This window comes from Rhagoletis pomonella, unplaced genomic scaffold, assembly GCF_013731165.1.
Source record: "Rhagoletis pomonella isolate Grant_MI unplaced genomic scaffold, Rhpom_1.0 Rhpom_scaffold_00001, whole genome shotgun sequence".
NCBI classification, from domain to species: Eukaryota; Metazoa; Arthropoda; class Insecta; order Diptera; family Tephritidae; genus Rhagoletis; species Rhagoletis pomonella.
Window position 1 is genome coordinate 105,624,298 of NW_023458555.1, and position 10,593 is coordinate 105,634,890.

Genomic DNA, 10,593 nt, shown 5'->3' on the forward strand with positions numbered 1-10,593 from the left:
TTGCCCGGTTTGTAGTTGCAGTTAAAGAAAACACATGAAAAGGCACGATTTTTTTTAAATTCGAAAAATTTAAATATTTCAAAAACGGTGACACTTTTACCTGAAAATTTTTTGTTTATCAGTGAGCTCACCCATATTAGTGGTGTTCCTTTAAACAGATAAATTTGCCCTTCGCATATACGTATATTTTTATCCACTGCTTTATATACGAGTAAAACAGAATCTTTGTTGCCCCTTATCGAGAAACTTGGGTCCGGTTTAGTTATTTGTTGTGTCCAAACGCATAACCCGAATCCAAAAACTTTAACATAACGTGTAATCAAAGGATTAAAATTTTATTTTAAAAGTAAATGTTTCAAATTTCCGAGCACTATCTTATTAATAAATTCGGTTTTCACTATGCACTTTTTTGCAAATTTCTACGTGGATTCTGCGCAAAAATACTGTGGATGGCGTAGCCGGAGTCATGTGCACAAGAAGTGTTGTATACCTTTGACATGCGGAGGCCCCTCTTCTACGGCAACACAGAAAGGAGAATTCTACTTAGGCCGAACGCATAAGCAGGTGCACCAGGTGGTGGACGTAATAAAATGCATGTCTTCAGTGGCTTGGAAGAAGCTGTTATTGCATTAACTGGATTCAGAACCAGTTCTTCAGGCATAGTGTAGTTCTGGCTTGTGGTTCAACAATTAAACCAGAAGCTGACATAGACGCGCATAGTTACTATGCCCGACAGCTTCGCATATCTTTGTGAAATCATTCCCATAGCGCGCTCTAACTCCGCTGCTATAATTGCAAATGCAATAGAATCCACCTTTTCCTTCAAAATATGTAAAATCAAACAATTCTACTATAAATAAGCACTTCATGAGTGTTTTTTTAATTCGTTTCCACTTTGTTTTCCTTCATTCAGCTCTCTTCGAAAAACAACTTATAGCTGGCAATGCTGCACATTTTTCCGCAAGGGCTGCAGCATGTGGATTTTTCGTTTTTCGTAGCGTAGCTACGAATTACGAATTACGAAAATTCGGGTTCTAGAATAAGGGGGTTAGTTTTTTCAACTACGCAAAAACTTTGTAAAACTAAGAATTCGCTGGAAAGAGCATCTAACTCTATGTCTCGTATGAAAAACTCTTTTACAATGTCAGTGAGAGTTATTTTCGAGATATCTAACAAGACACGACAAAAAAAAAAACGTCAGCATTCTTTTTGAATAATTTAAGCTCCATCATATTATTGCAACTGGTACGTAACGACCCGGCGATATGCCCGTAAAACGATTGATCTTTTTGTTGTATTAATTTCTTGAGCATATCAAACATTAGTTGATATCCATTATCCAGTAACTTGACAGCAACTCTCCAGTAACTTAATTCTGAGAATTCGCTCACATAGAAAAAATCTCCAAAAAAGTACGCGAACGCATATCTAGTAATAATTTGCAAGTTTCATGAACAGGTGATAAATTTCTTGTTTATTAGCAGCAAGTTCCTAATAAAACAATATATTTTATATTTATATTGGTTTATTTTGAAAATTTCAACAATAAAAACCCATAATCAGTTTCCTTATAAGTTTAAATTGCATCCAGCAACATGCGATGAGCTGTTTTCCGTACTGGCAAATTCATACAAGTAAAAATCCGGTAAAAACCTGCAACTTCAGCTGTAATTTTTGCTCTCTCAATTTCCCCTACTACTTTGCAAGTTTTTGCGTACGAAAACGTCAAAATATGAAAATTCGTAAAAACTTTTACGGGATTTTACTGGAAATGAGCAAACAAACACAACTATTATCTGAAGCATGTGAACTATAATTAAATTATTTTCTTCTTATTTTGTACAGTACAGTTTAAGGAAGTTCCAACGTTAAGAAAAACCTTAAGAAAATCCTAAAGTATTTTGCTTGCATTGAAAATTCAGTCCAAATCAGTACAAATTTTGAAAAATCAGGACATTCGCGTACTGATTGAAGAAATGAATAAAATCAGTACAAGAGCGGAAAAATCAGTACTGTACTGATAAAATCAGTACGCCTGGCAACCGCATGCTAACCACTACAACACAGCAGCCACGACGGAATGTTGCTATATGAAATTTAGGGGCAAGACTGTGGATCCATGATCTACGTGTCAAATAAAAGTAATTTGAATCAAAAATTCGCTACTACAAATTACACAGGCCAACTAAATTGGAAAAACATGTTGGTGCGGCAAATGTTAAAACCACAGCGGCCACAATCTGATCAATTAGATGTTGAAGAAGATAATAAAAGCTGCAGAACTGAACTGCTCAGGAGCAAATTACTACAAGAGTGTGCAAATGCTGGCTTATGCCGATGACATAGACATCATCAGGGAGTAAAAACCGCGAAGTCTGTTATGGCTTTTCCAAGTTGGATAAGGACGCAACGCAAATGGGTCTGGTGGTAAACGAGGACAAGACGAACTAACTCCTGTCACCAAACAAACGATCAGCACATTCGCGATTTGGCACCCACGTCACTGTTTAGAGTTATAATTTCGAGAAAGTAGAAAATTTCATTTACTTAGGAACCAGGATTAACACCGACAATAATGAAGAGCATGGATACCCAACGCAGAATCACTCTTTCCACCAAGTGCTACTTGGGCTGAGTAGGCAATTTAGAAGCAAAGTCCTCTCTCGACGTACGAAAACCACACTCTATAAGTCACTCATAATGCCCGTGCTGGTATATGGCGCAGAAGCATGGACAATGACTACATCCGATGAGGCAGCTCATGGAGTATTCGAGAGAAAGATTTTGCGGAAGATTTACGGACCTTTACGCGTTGGAGCAGCGACTACCGCAGACGATGGAACGATGAGCTGTATGAGCTTTACAACGACATGGACATAGTGCCGCGAATTAAAATACAGCGGCTCCGCCATGTCGTTCGAATGGACACCGACGCTCCAGCTCTGAAAGTATTCAACTCGGAACCCGCTGGTGGTAGCAGAGGAAGAGGGAGGCCCCCACTGCGATGAAAAGGACAGGTGGAGAAGGACTTGGCTTCACTTGTCATTTCCAATTGGCGTCAGTTGGCACAGAAAAGAAACGACTGGCGTGCTTTGTTGAAGTTTTCCAAAATAGCTTAGGCGGTTAAAGCGCCAAAACGGAAGAAGAAGAACCTTCTTGCAAACCCCAAAAGTATTTTTTGCGTTCAAACTAAAGATGTCCTAATACTCTTTCGTTGAAATCCATATAACTTGGGTATAAATTAAATAAATTCGATATTTTAAGAAGGTGGCAACCCTCTTATAAATATTTTCTGTAACCTCCAAAGCGATTTTGGTCGAGTCCAGGACAGCAAGCCAGTCGTTTCTTTTCTGTGCCAACTGACGCCAATTGGATATGCCAAGTGAAGTCAAGTCCTTCTCCACCTGGTCTTTCCAACGAACAGGAGGCCTTCTCTTCCTATGATACAAGCATCGCTCGCGTTGAATGCTTTCAGAAATGGAGCGTTTCTGTCCATTCGAACGACATGACCAAGCCAGAGGAGCCGCTGAATCTTGATTCACTGCACCACGTCTGTATCATTGTACAGCTCATCTTTAAATCATCTAGGGTATTCTCCATCGCCAACGCGCAAAGTCCCGTAAATATTTCGAAAACACTAAGAACCGCTACATCAGATGTTTCGTCGTCAATGCCTCCGCGCCATACACTAGCACAGGCATGATGAGTGACTTATAGAGTGCGATTTTTGTACGACGAGAAAGAACTTAACTTCTTAATTTGCTTTTCAGTGCAAAGTAGCACTTGTTGGCATGAGTGATTCTCCGTTAGATTTCAAGGTTGACATTATTATTGGTGTTGGTGCTGGTACCTAAATAAATGGAGTCGTGTACATTTTCAAACTTGTACCTGTCAGCAGGGACGTGGGTGCCAAGACGGTTATGTTCTGATTGTTTATGTGATGACAGGAGATACTTCATTTTGTCCTCGTTAACCACCAGACCCATTCGCTTCGCAGCTCTATCTAATCCCGAGAAGGCAGAACAGACGTACCCTTGTTTTTACCGATAATTTCGATGTCGTCGGCATAAGCTAGAAATTGTAAAGTACTGTGCCAGAGCGATTCAGTTCTACGGCTCTTATTATCTTCTCCAACATTTGATTAAATAAATCAACCAAAAGGTAGGCGCCATATTTGAAACCATTCACCGTTTCAGTTTGGATGGGAAATCAGACGTCGCGTCGTATAGGCAACTCCTTTTAGTGCTATCGAAACTGGGTTTGAAGTCGACAAGCAGGTAGTGAGCGGCCATCATTTTATCTGGTCTTTTCCGAGATTTGGCGTATTTTGAATACCTGGTCTATAGTGGATTTTCCAGGTCTAAAGCAACACTGATAAGGCCCAACCAGTTTGTTGACAGTGGGCTTCAGTTTTTCACACAATACGCTCGATAAGACCTTGTAACCTATGCTTAGAAGGCTGATCCTGCGGTAGTTGGCGCGTTTGGCGGGATCGCCTTTCTTGTGGATTGAGCAGAGCACACTTAAATTCAAGTCATCGGGCAACCGTTAATCTGACCATATTCTACATAAGAGTTGACGGATGCACCTTATCAGCTCTTCGACGCCATCAGCTCCATCAAGCTCTTCGAATTCACGAATTTAGGCCTCTCTCTTCTTGTTGCGGCGAATACATCCCGCCTACTTCTTCAGTTCCATGTAGCGGTCCCATAAGGCGAGCGTTGCGCCCGATGGTAGCGTTGCCCTATAGAGCTCGGGTATGTCGGATTGTTGAATAGTGCTCTCAGGTGTGAGAGTCGAGTGGCGAATAAATTTGCCATCTGTTCTGATTGCAGATTTTCGATGTTAAGCTTTCCTTGCATTGTGGGCCGCACATTTTTCGCTGCACAGAGGCGGGCTCGAATTTGGCTGCAAAATGATAGTGGTCCGAGTCGGTGTTTGGCCCACGGACCAGTGTTGCCATTTTAGCCGTTTTCCGGATAGATTTAGCCGGTTGCGATAGCATACAGCCGGAGAAATTTCGATTTAGCCGGCAGCCGATTTGTTAGCCGTTTTTAGACGATTTTTCTATTTGCTTTGTTTTCTTAAATTTAAAATATGTATATATGTTTCCATTTTTGACCAAGCGACCCAAAATCTGTTATAAACGGCTACTAGCCTTATCGTGGAGAAAATTTTCATGTCAGGCAGGGTTGTATTGAATTGGGCCGATTTCGCTTATTTTTATTTTAAACGAAGAAGGGATTTTCTTCATAAAATGTTTGTTATAAATGTCTAAATTTTAAGTGTGAAGTTCTATTCGCAAACTTAGAAAATAAGAGATTGTTTCACTGTTAAGACACTTAGGATGCGTTTGTGTTTGGATATAGTGCCAACAAACAGAATAAATATTACATGTAGCTATTGTCTTCCCAGATAGCGCATATTCAATTCTGCCTAAATTACAAAACATCATTTTTGCCCACTCCCAAAGGTTTAAGGTAAGTGAAATATTGATATTTTCAAGCACTATGTACACATATGTATTTTTTTACACAAACTTTTTTGCTGAGAACTTATTTAAATTCCAAAAAACCGAATGCCAACTTGAATTAAATGAACCAACACTGAAGTGAGTCAAAATGAAAATAAAAGAGCACAAATTTCTATGCAAAGCAAAACTCTCTGGGAATCCTACAAGACATCTGCCAGTCATATGACCGGTCATCTAAATGGGAGATTTGCAGTCTTTTTGCATCATATGTTACATCAGAATTGAAGGGATTTCTGAAAAATCTGACCAGTTCTTTTGTGTAACTGTGATTTTGCATGCCTTGTCAACATATGGCCTCGGTTGATGTTAACTTCAGGTCGTTGTTTTACTGCCTTAAAGTTGAAGGCAAATTTTTATAGCGTTTTTTATGTGTATTGGTTTCTATTTGAGTGTATTGAGAATCGGTCAGTCTGAAAAGGCCTTGTAGGGAAGACAATAGGTTTGTTCGTCGAAAATCCAGCGAGAATTGTCACTCAAAATATCAGATAGTAAGAAAAATGCTCCCTCTCTCATGTAGAGAAACTTGCAATATTCTGTACGAACGCAAATTTGCAAGTTTTTCTGCCAGCTAGTGTCCACGGTTGCATTTGAAACAAAAGAAATTTGTATAGAATTTTTAAAATTCTTTAAGAGGGGCAAAAAACAGGATCTACGTGTATATATTTTGTCAGTCCGACTTTCTACAACATACGTTTTAATTTCTTTGTCGGGTTTACTATATCGACTCTGGCTGAGATTGCATTCCGATTAAGAATACAGTCTTTTTTTTTGTCGAGTACCTTTCAAATCATTGGAATGAACTAAATTAATTAAGTAAACAAGTATTAACTTACATTTTTTATTTTAAAATCGCTCCAGTTTGTAAATTTTTAAATTTAACGAACTTGTTTATTCAAATTATCGTCGACAAAAAATCCAACCACGTGCCACAATCATATGTTTTTCCTAATTGCAAATTCTTGCTGGCAAAATTTTTTCCGGCTCGAATTTGTAACTTCTCTCCAAGAAATAGTCTTTTTACTCGTGATTTATTTAAATAAAACATGTGAAATTTAGTTGAAACATTTTATCCTTTTTTAGCCGGTTTTATTTACCAATTTAGCCGGTTCGTCCAAAAAGTTCTGGCAACACTGCCACGGACTCTACGTATTTCTAAAATCCTGGAAGAGTGCCTTCCGTTTATCACAACGTGATCGATTTGGTTTGTCGTTTTTCGATTTGGAGATAGCCACTACCTATTCCACCATGTTCCGGGCCCCAGAAAAGTCGATTATTCTTATCGTACGTTTCGTAGTAGAGGCTGAATTTTCCGACGCTCCATTCGTCCACCGGGGTAAACGCCAGTATTCGGCGACGGAGTCTTTCTCCGACCACAAATCCAACACCGAATATATGCATAACCAGAATATAATTTAGGTAGCCTATCTTAAGTTGGACCATTCTAAAAGACTTACCTAATAAGGGCTTAGAAAGTGCCTAATAATAATAGATTCGCTCTTACCCATATGTATGTTAGTGCCTGCCCGAGCTTCTCCTCCGATTTGTGGCGTGCGCCTTGATGTTGTCACACAAAGGGGAGGGACCTACATTTTTACGCCGACTCCGAACGGCGATTGTATTTTTATGAGAAGCTGATTTTCATTGCAGAAATACACTCGGGTGTTTGCCATTGCCTGCCGATTTGCGACCGCTCTTTTGAAAAAACCTTTTTTTTTAATTTTTTAGCGATGTTGATTTGACCAGAGCTTGAACACAGGCGCTGCGGAGCGGAAGCGCGTACTGCTTACCACTACACCACAGCGACCGTCTCCGCATGAAATTTAATAATCATTTTACGTCTTAATAAAACAAATGTATTTTATATGTACCCTAAACAAATTCCTTAAAGAAGTATGATTATTATGAATTAAAGGGACAGTTTTAAAGAACTTCTGCAAAATGTCTTCTGAAGTAAGCCCTACAAAAGCCCTTCTGGTAGATCTTCTTTGGGTAGCGAAAGCATTTGTTCCACTCCATTCAAAAAAGAAAGGAGAAAGGAATGACTTTCAGAAAAGCCTTTTGGGATAGATTTTAGCTCCTGAAATTATCTACTGCGCAGTATGATTCAGCCATATACCTGTCCAGGAACTTGCACTTTTTTGACATTTGCCTTAAGATAAAAGAGGAATATTTTAACAAAATAAACTAAAAATAAATAATTTAAACTCACCAGATATTTTTAAACATACTAGAAAAAACGTTTCGTTATCGAATTTTTCATGGCAAACATCTGCAAAAAATTAAATAGGTGTCTGCGTTGACCTTTATTAAAAAACCAGGACAATTTAAGTGTGGACCGGGGCAATTTGTCTAAACCAAATCCTAGAAGACCAGGGCGCTTGGAAGCCCTAGTCTAAGAGGACGACTTCCTTGGTTAGTTCGTCAGTTATCTTATTACCTTCCCCACCCTTCTGTCCTGGGGCCCAATATAGGTGGACGGTTTTAGTCACAGCTTCCTTTCTTATAACTTTTCACAGTACGTGACGGTGATACAATTTGTTTCATATGAAAGTAGAGCCTTAATGGCCGCTTGACTATCTACACAGAGAAATTTACTCTTTCAAATTTGTATGGAACGTTTCATGATAAAAACATTACAAGCTTTATAAATTTAAAATTCGAAACTCAAACTCACACACACATTCACCTTTTCAATCTCAAAAAATAACAGCTGTAAACAATTTAATTTTCTTATTTTCAATTCTATATCATTTTAAAATGCTTGCAAAAGTAAAAAAAAAATCATGGGCGATGAATCGTGAGAATGATTTTACCTTGTAAATAATGTTTTTATCATGGAACTTTTTATTTGTTTTTGTTATTTTTTTGGCTTTATAACAATTATATTCAACAATTTTTATTGAGCTCGAGGCCGTTTTTTAATGATGATTTATTGTGGAAAAGCAACAATAATTTGGAAAAATGGTAGAAGTGATAGCTATTTCGGAAATCACCACATTTCCTCATCAGACTTCTTTCAGTAGGATTCGCACCGACGATCCCACTGACTCAGCCAGTTGCCTATGCACCGTGCTAATTACGCCTTGTATATTATCGTTTGCTTTTTTCCACTGGTTTTTGCTAATAATTCTAATTTTAGAATGTTTAACTCTTAGGTGTGCTCGTCCTTAAGTTATTTGGTTTTGTTATTATTTTGGCCTTATAACAATTATATTCAAAAATTTTTATTGAGCTCGAGGCCGTTTTTTAATGAAAATTTATTGTGGAAAAGCAACAATAATTTGAAAAAATGGTAGAAGTGATAGCTATTTCGGAAATCACCACATTTCCTCATCAGACTTTTTCAGTAGGCTTCGAACCGACGATCCCACTGACTCAGCCAGTTGCCTATGCACCGTGCTGAGTACGCCTTGTATATTATCGTTTGCTTTTTATACCCGAGCGCACTTGTGCACAAGGGTATTAGGTTCATTCCTTATCTTTTTGGACTAAAATCTGAAAAGTGTCAAAATGCCAGAGCGTAAGCAAAATGCGCTCACTTAAAGAGAATAACAGGAAAAGCAAATACCAAATTTTTAGTCCAAAGAATGGCAACAACAAAGCTAACGTCAAATAAGAATGGATATGTATGTACAAAACACATTCACACAAGCACAAGCACTATAAACACTTACTATATCAATTATTTTTTGCCTCCTTCCAATTTCAGTTCACTTTTTTTACTTTTTAGATTACTCTCACTTTTTGCGTATTCTTTAATTTCCGTTAATTTAAATTCAGTTGAGTTTGACACTTTTCAGGATTTTGCCAGAAAAAATTCTTCTGACTAAATCTGACTACTTCGGACTGATGAGAGTCACTCTCACTGAGTGTTGCTCTCTCATTTTTGCTGTCATTTCCGAGTTAAGGAACGCTTTTTGGACTAAATCTGACTACTTCGGACTTTTTCTGACTATTTCTGGGAAATAAGGAACGCTCCTATTATAACTTTGTTCACATAACGGTTGTTTGTAACAGGCAAAACGATTCGAGATAGATATAGACAAATGTATACATAAATGATCAGGATGAAAAGAGAAGTCGATTAAGCGGTGACTGTCTGTCCGTCCGTCCGTCCGTCTGTGCACACGATAACTCGAGTATAAATTGAGATATCTTAACGAAACTTGGTATGTGCACTTTTTTCGGGCGTAGGACGGATGGTATTGAAATGGGCAAAATCGGACAATAACCACGCCTACCTCCCATATAACGGTAATTTTCAGAAATACGAAAACTGCGATATTTTAGTAATTACTGAAGATTATTCACTCAAAATTGATATTTACAATAAGTTTTAGACGAAAAATAAGAATATTATAAATTTTTGGAAAATGGGCGTAGCCGCGCCCACTTATGGTTACAAGTGTATACCTTGATAACCGCTGCACCAATTTCTTCCAAACTTGGCACAGTTGTTAATCTTGGTATAACATACGAAATGGCCTAAAAGTTTTAAAATCGGACAATAACCCCACATCCCATATAACGGTAATTTGGAGAAATACGAAATCTTCGATAAATCAGTAATTATTGAAGCTAATTTATTCAAAATTGATGCTTGCAACAATTCTTTACCAAGAAACACGTTTGGGATAAAATTTTGAAAAATGGGCGCGGCACCGCCCACTTATGATAACATATATGTATCTCGGTAACCGTTCTACCCATTTGTACCAAACCCGGTGTGGTTATTGTGCTTGCCACATATAAGCAAAACGTTGAAAATTATTGAAATCGAACCAAAATTACGGCCGCTTTTCATATAACAGTAAATTTCAGAAATGCTTGAAACTTCAATATTTCGAAATTTAAGGACGCTAATTTACTCAAAATGGATACACCCCGGTTTACCATGTAGCGGTAGCTTTCGGAAAGGTGAAAAACATATATATAATACTTGCGCCGGGTATCTAATGTTCGGCTCCGCCCGAACTTAGACTTTCTAACTTGTTTCCACTATTTCAATTTTTTTTTGTTATGCCAACACAATCAAGCGCAGCTATTCCGCTGCAATTCAC

General features: G+C 38.1%; 1 protein-coding gene across 3 annotated transcripts in view; it reads left to right on the plus strand.

The window, feature by feature from the left end:
• The window catches only part of LOC118749517 (methanethiol oxidase-like), a 98,841-nt gene that overhangs the window by 68,486 nt on the left and 19,762 nt on the right, over nucleotides 1-10,593 (plus strand). The window lies entirely within an intron of this gene.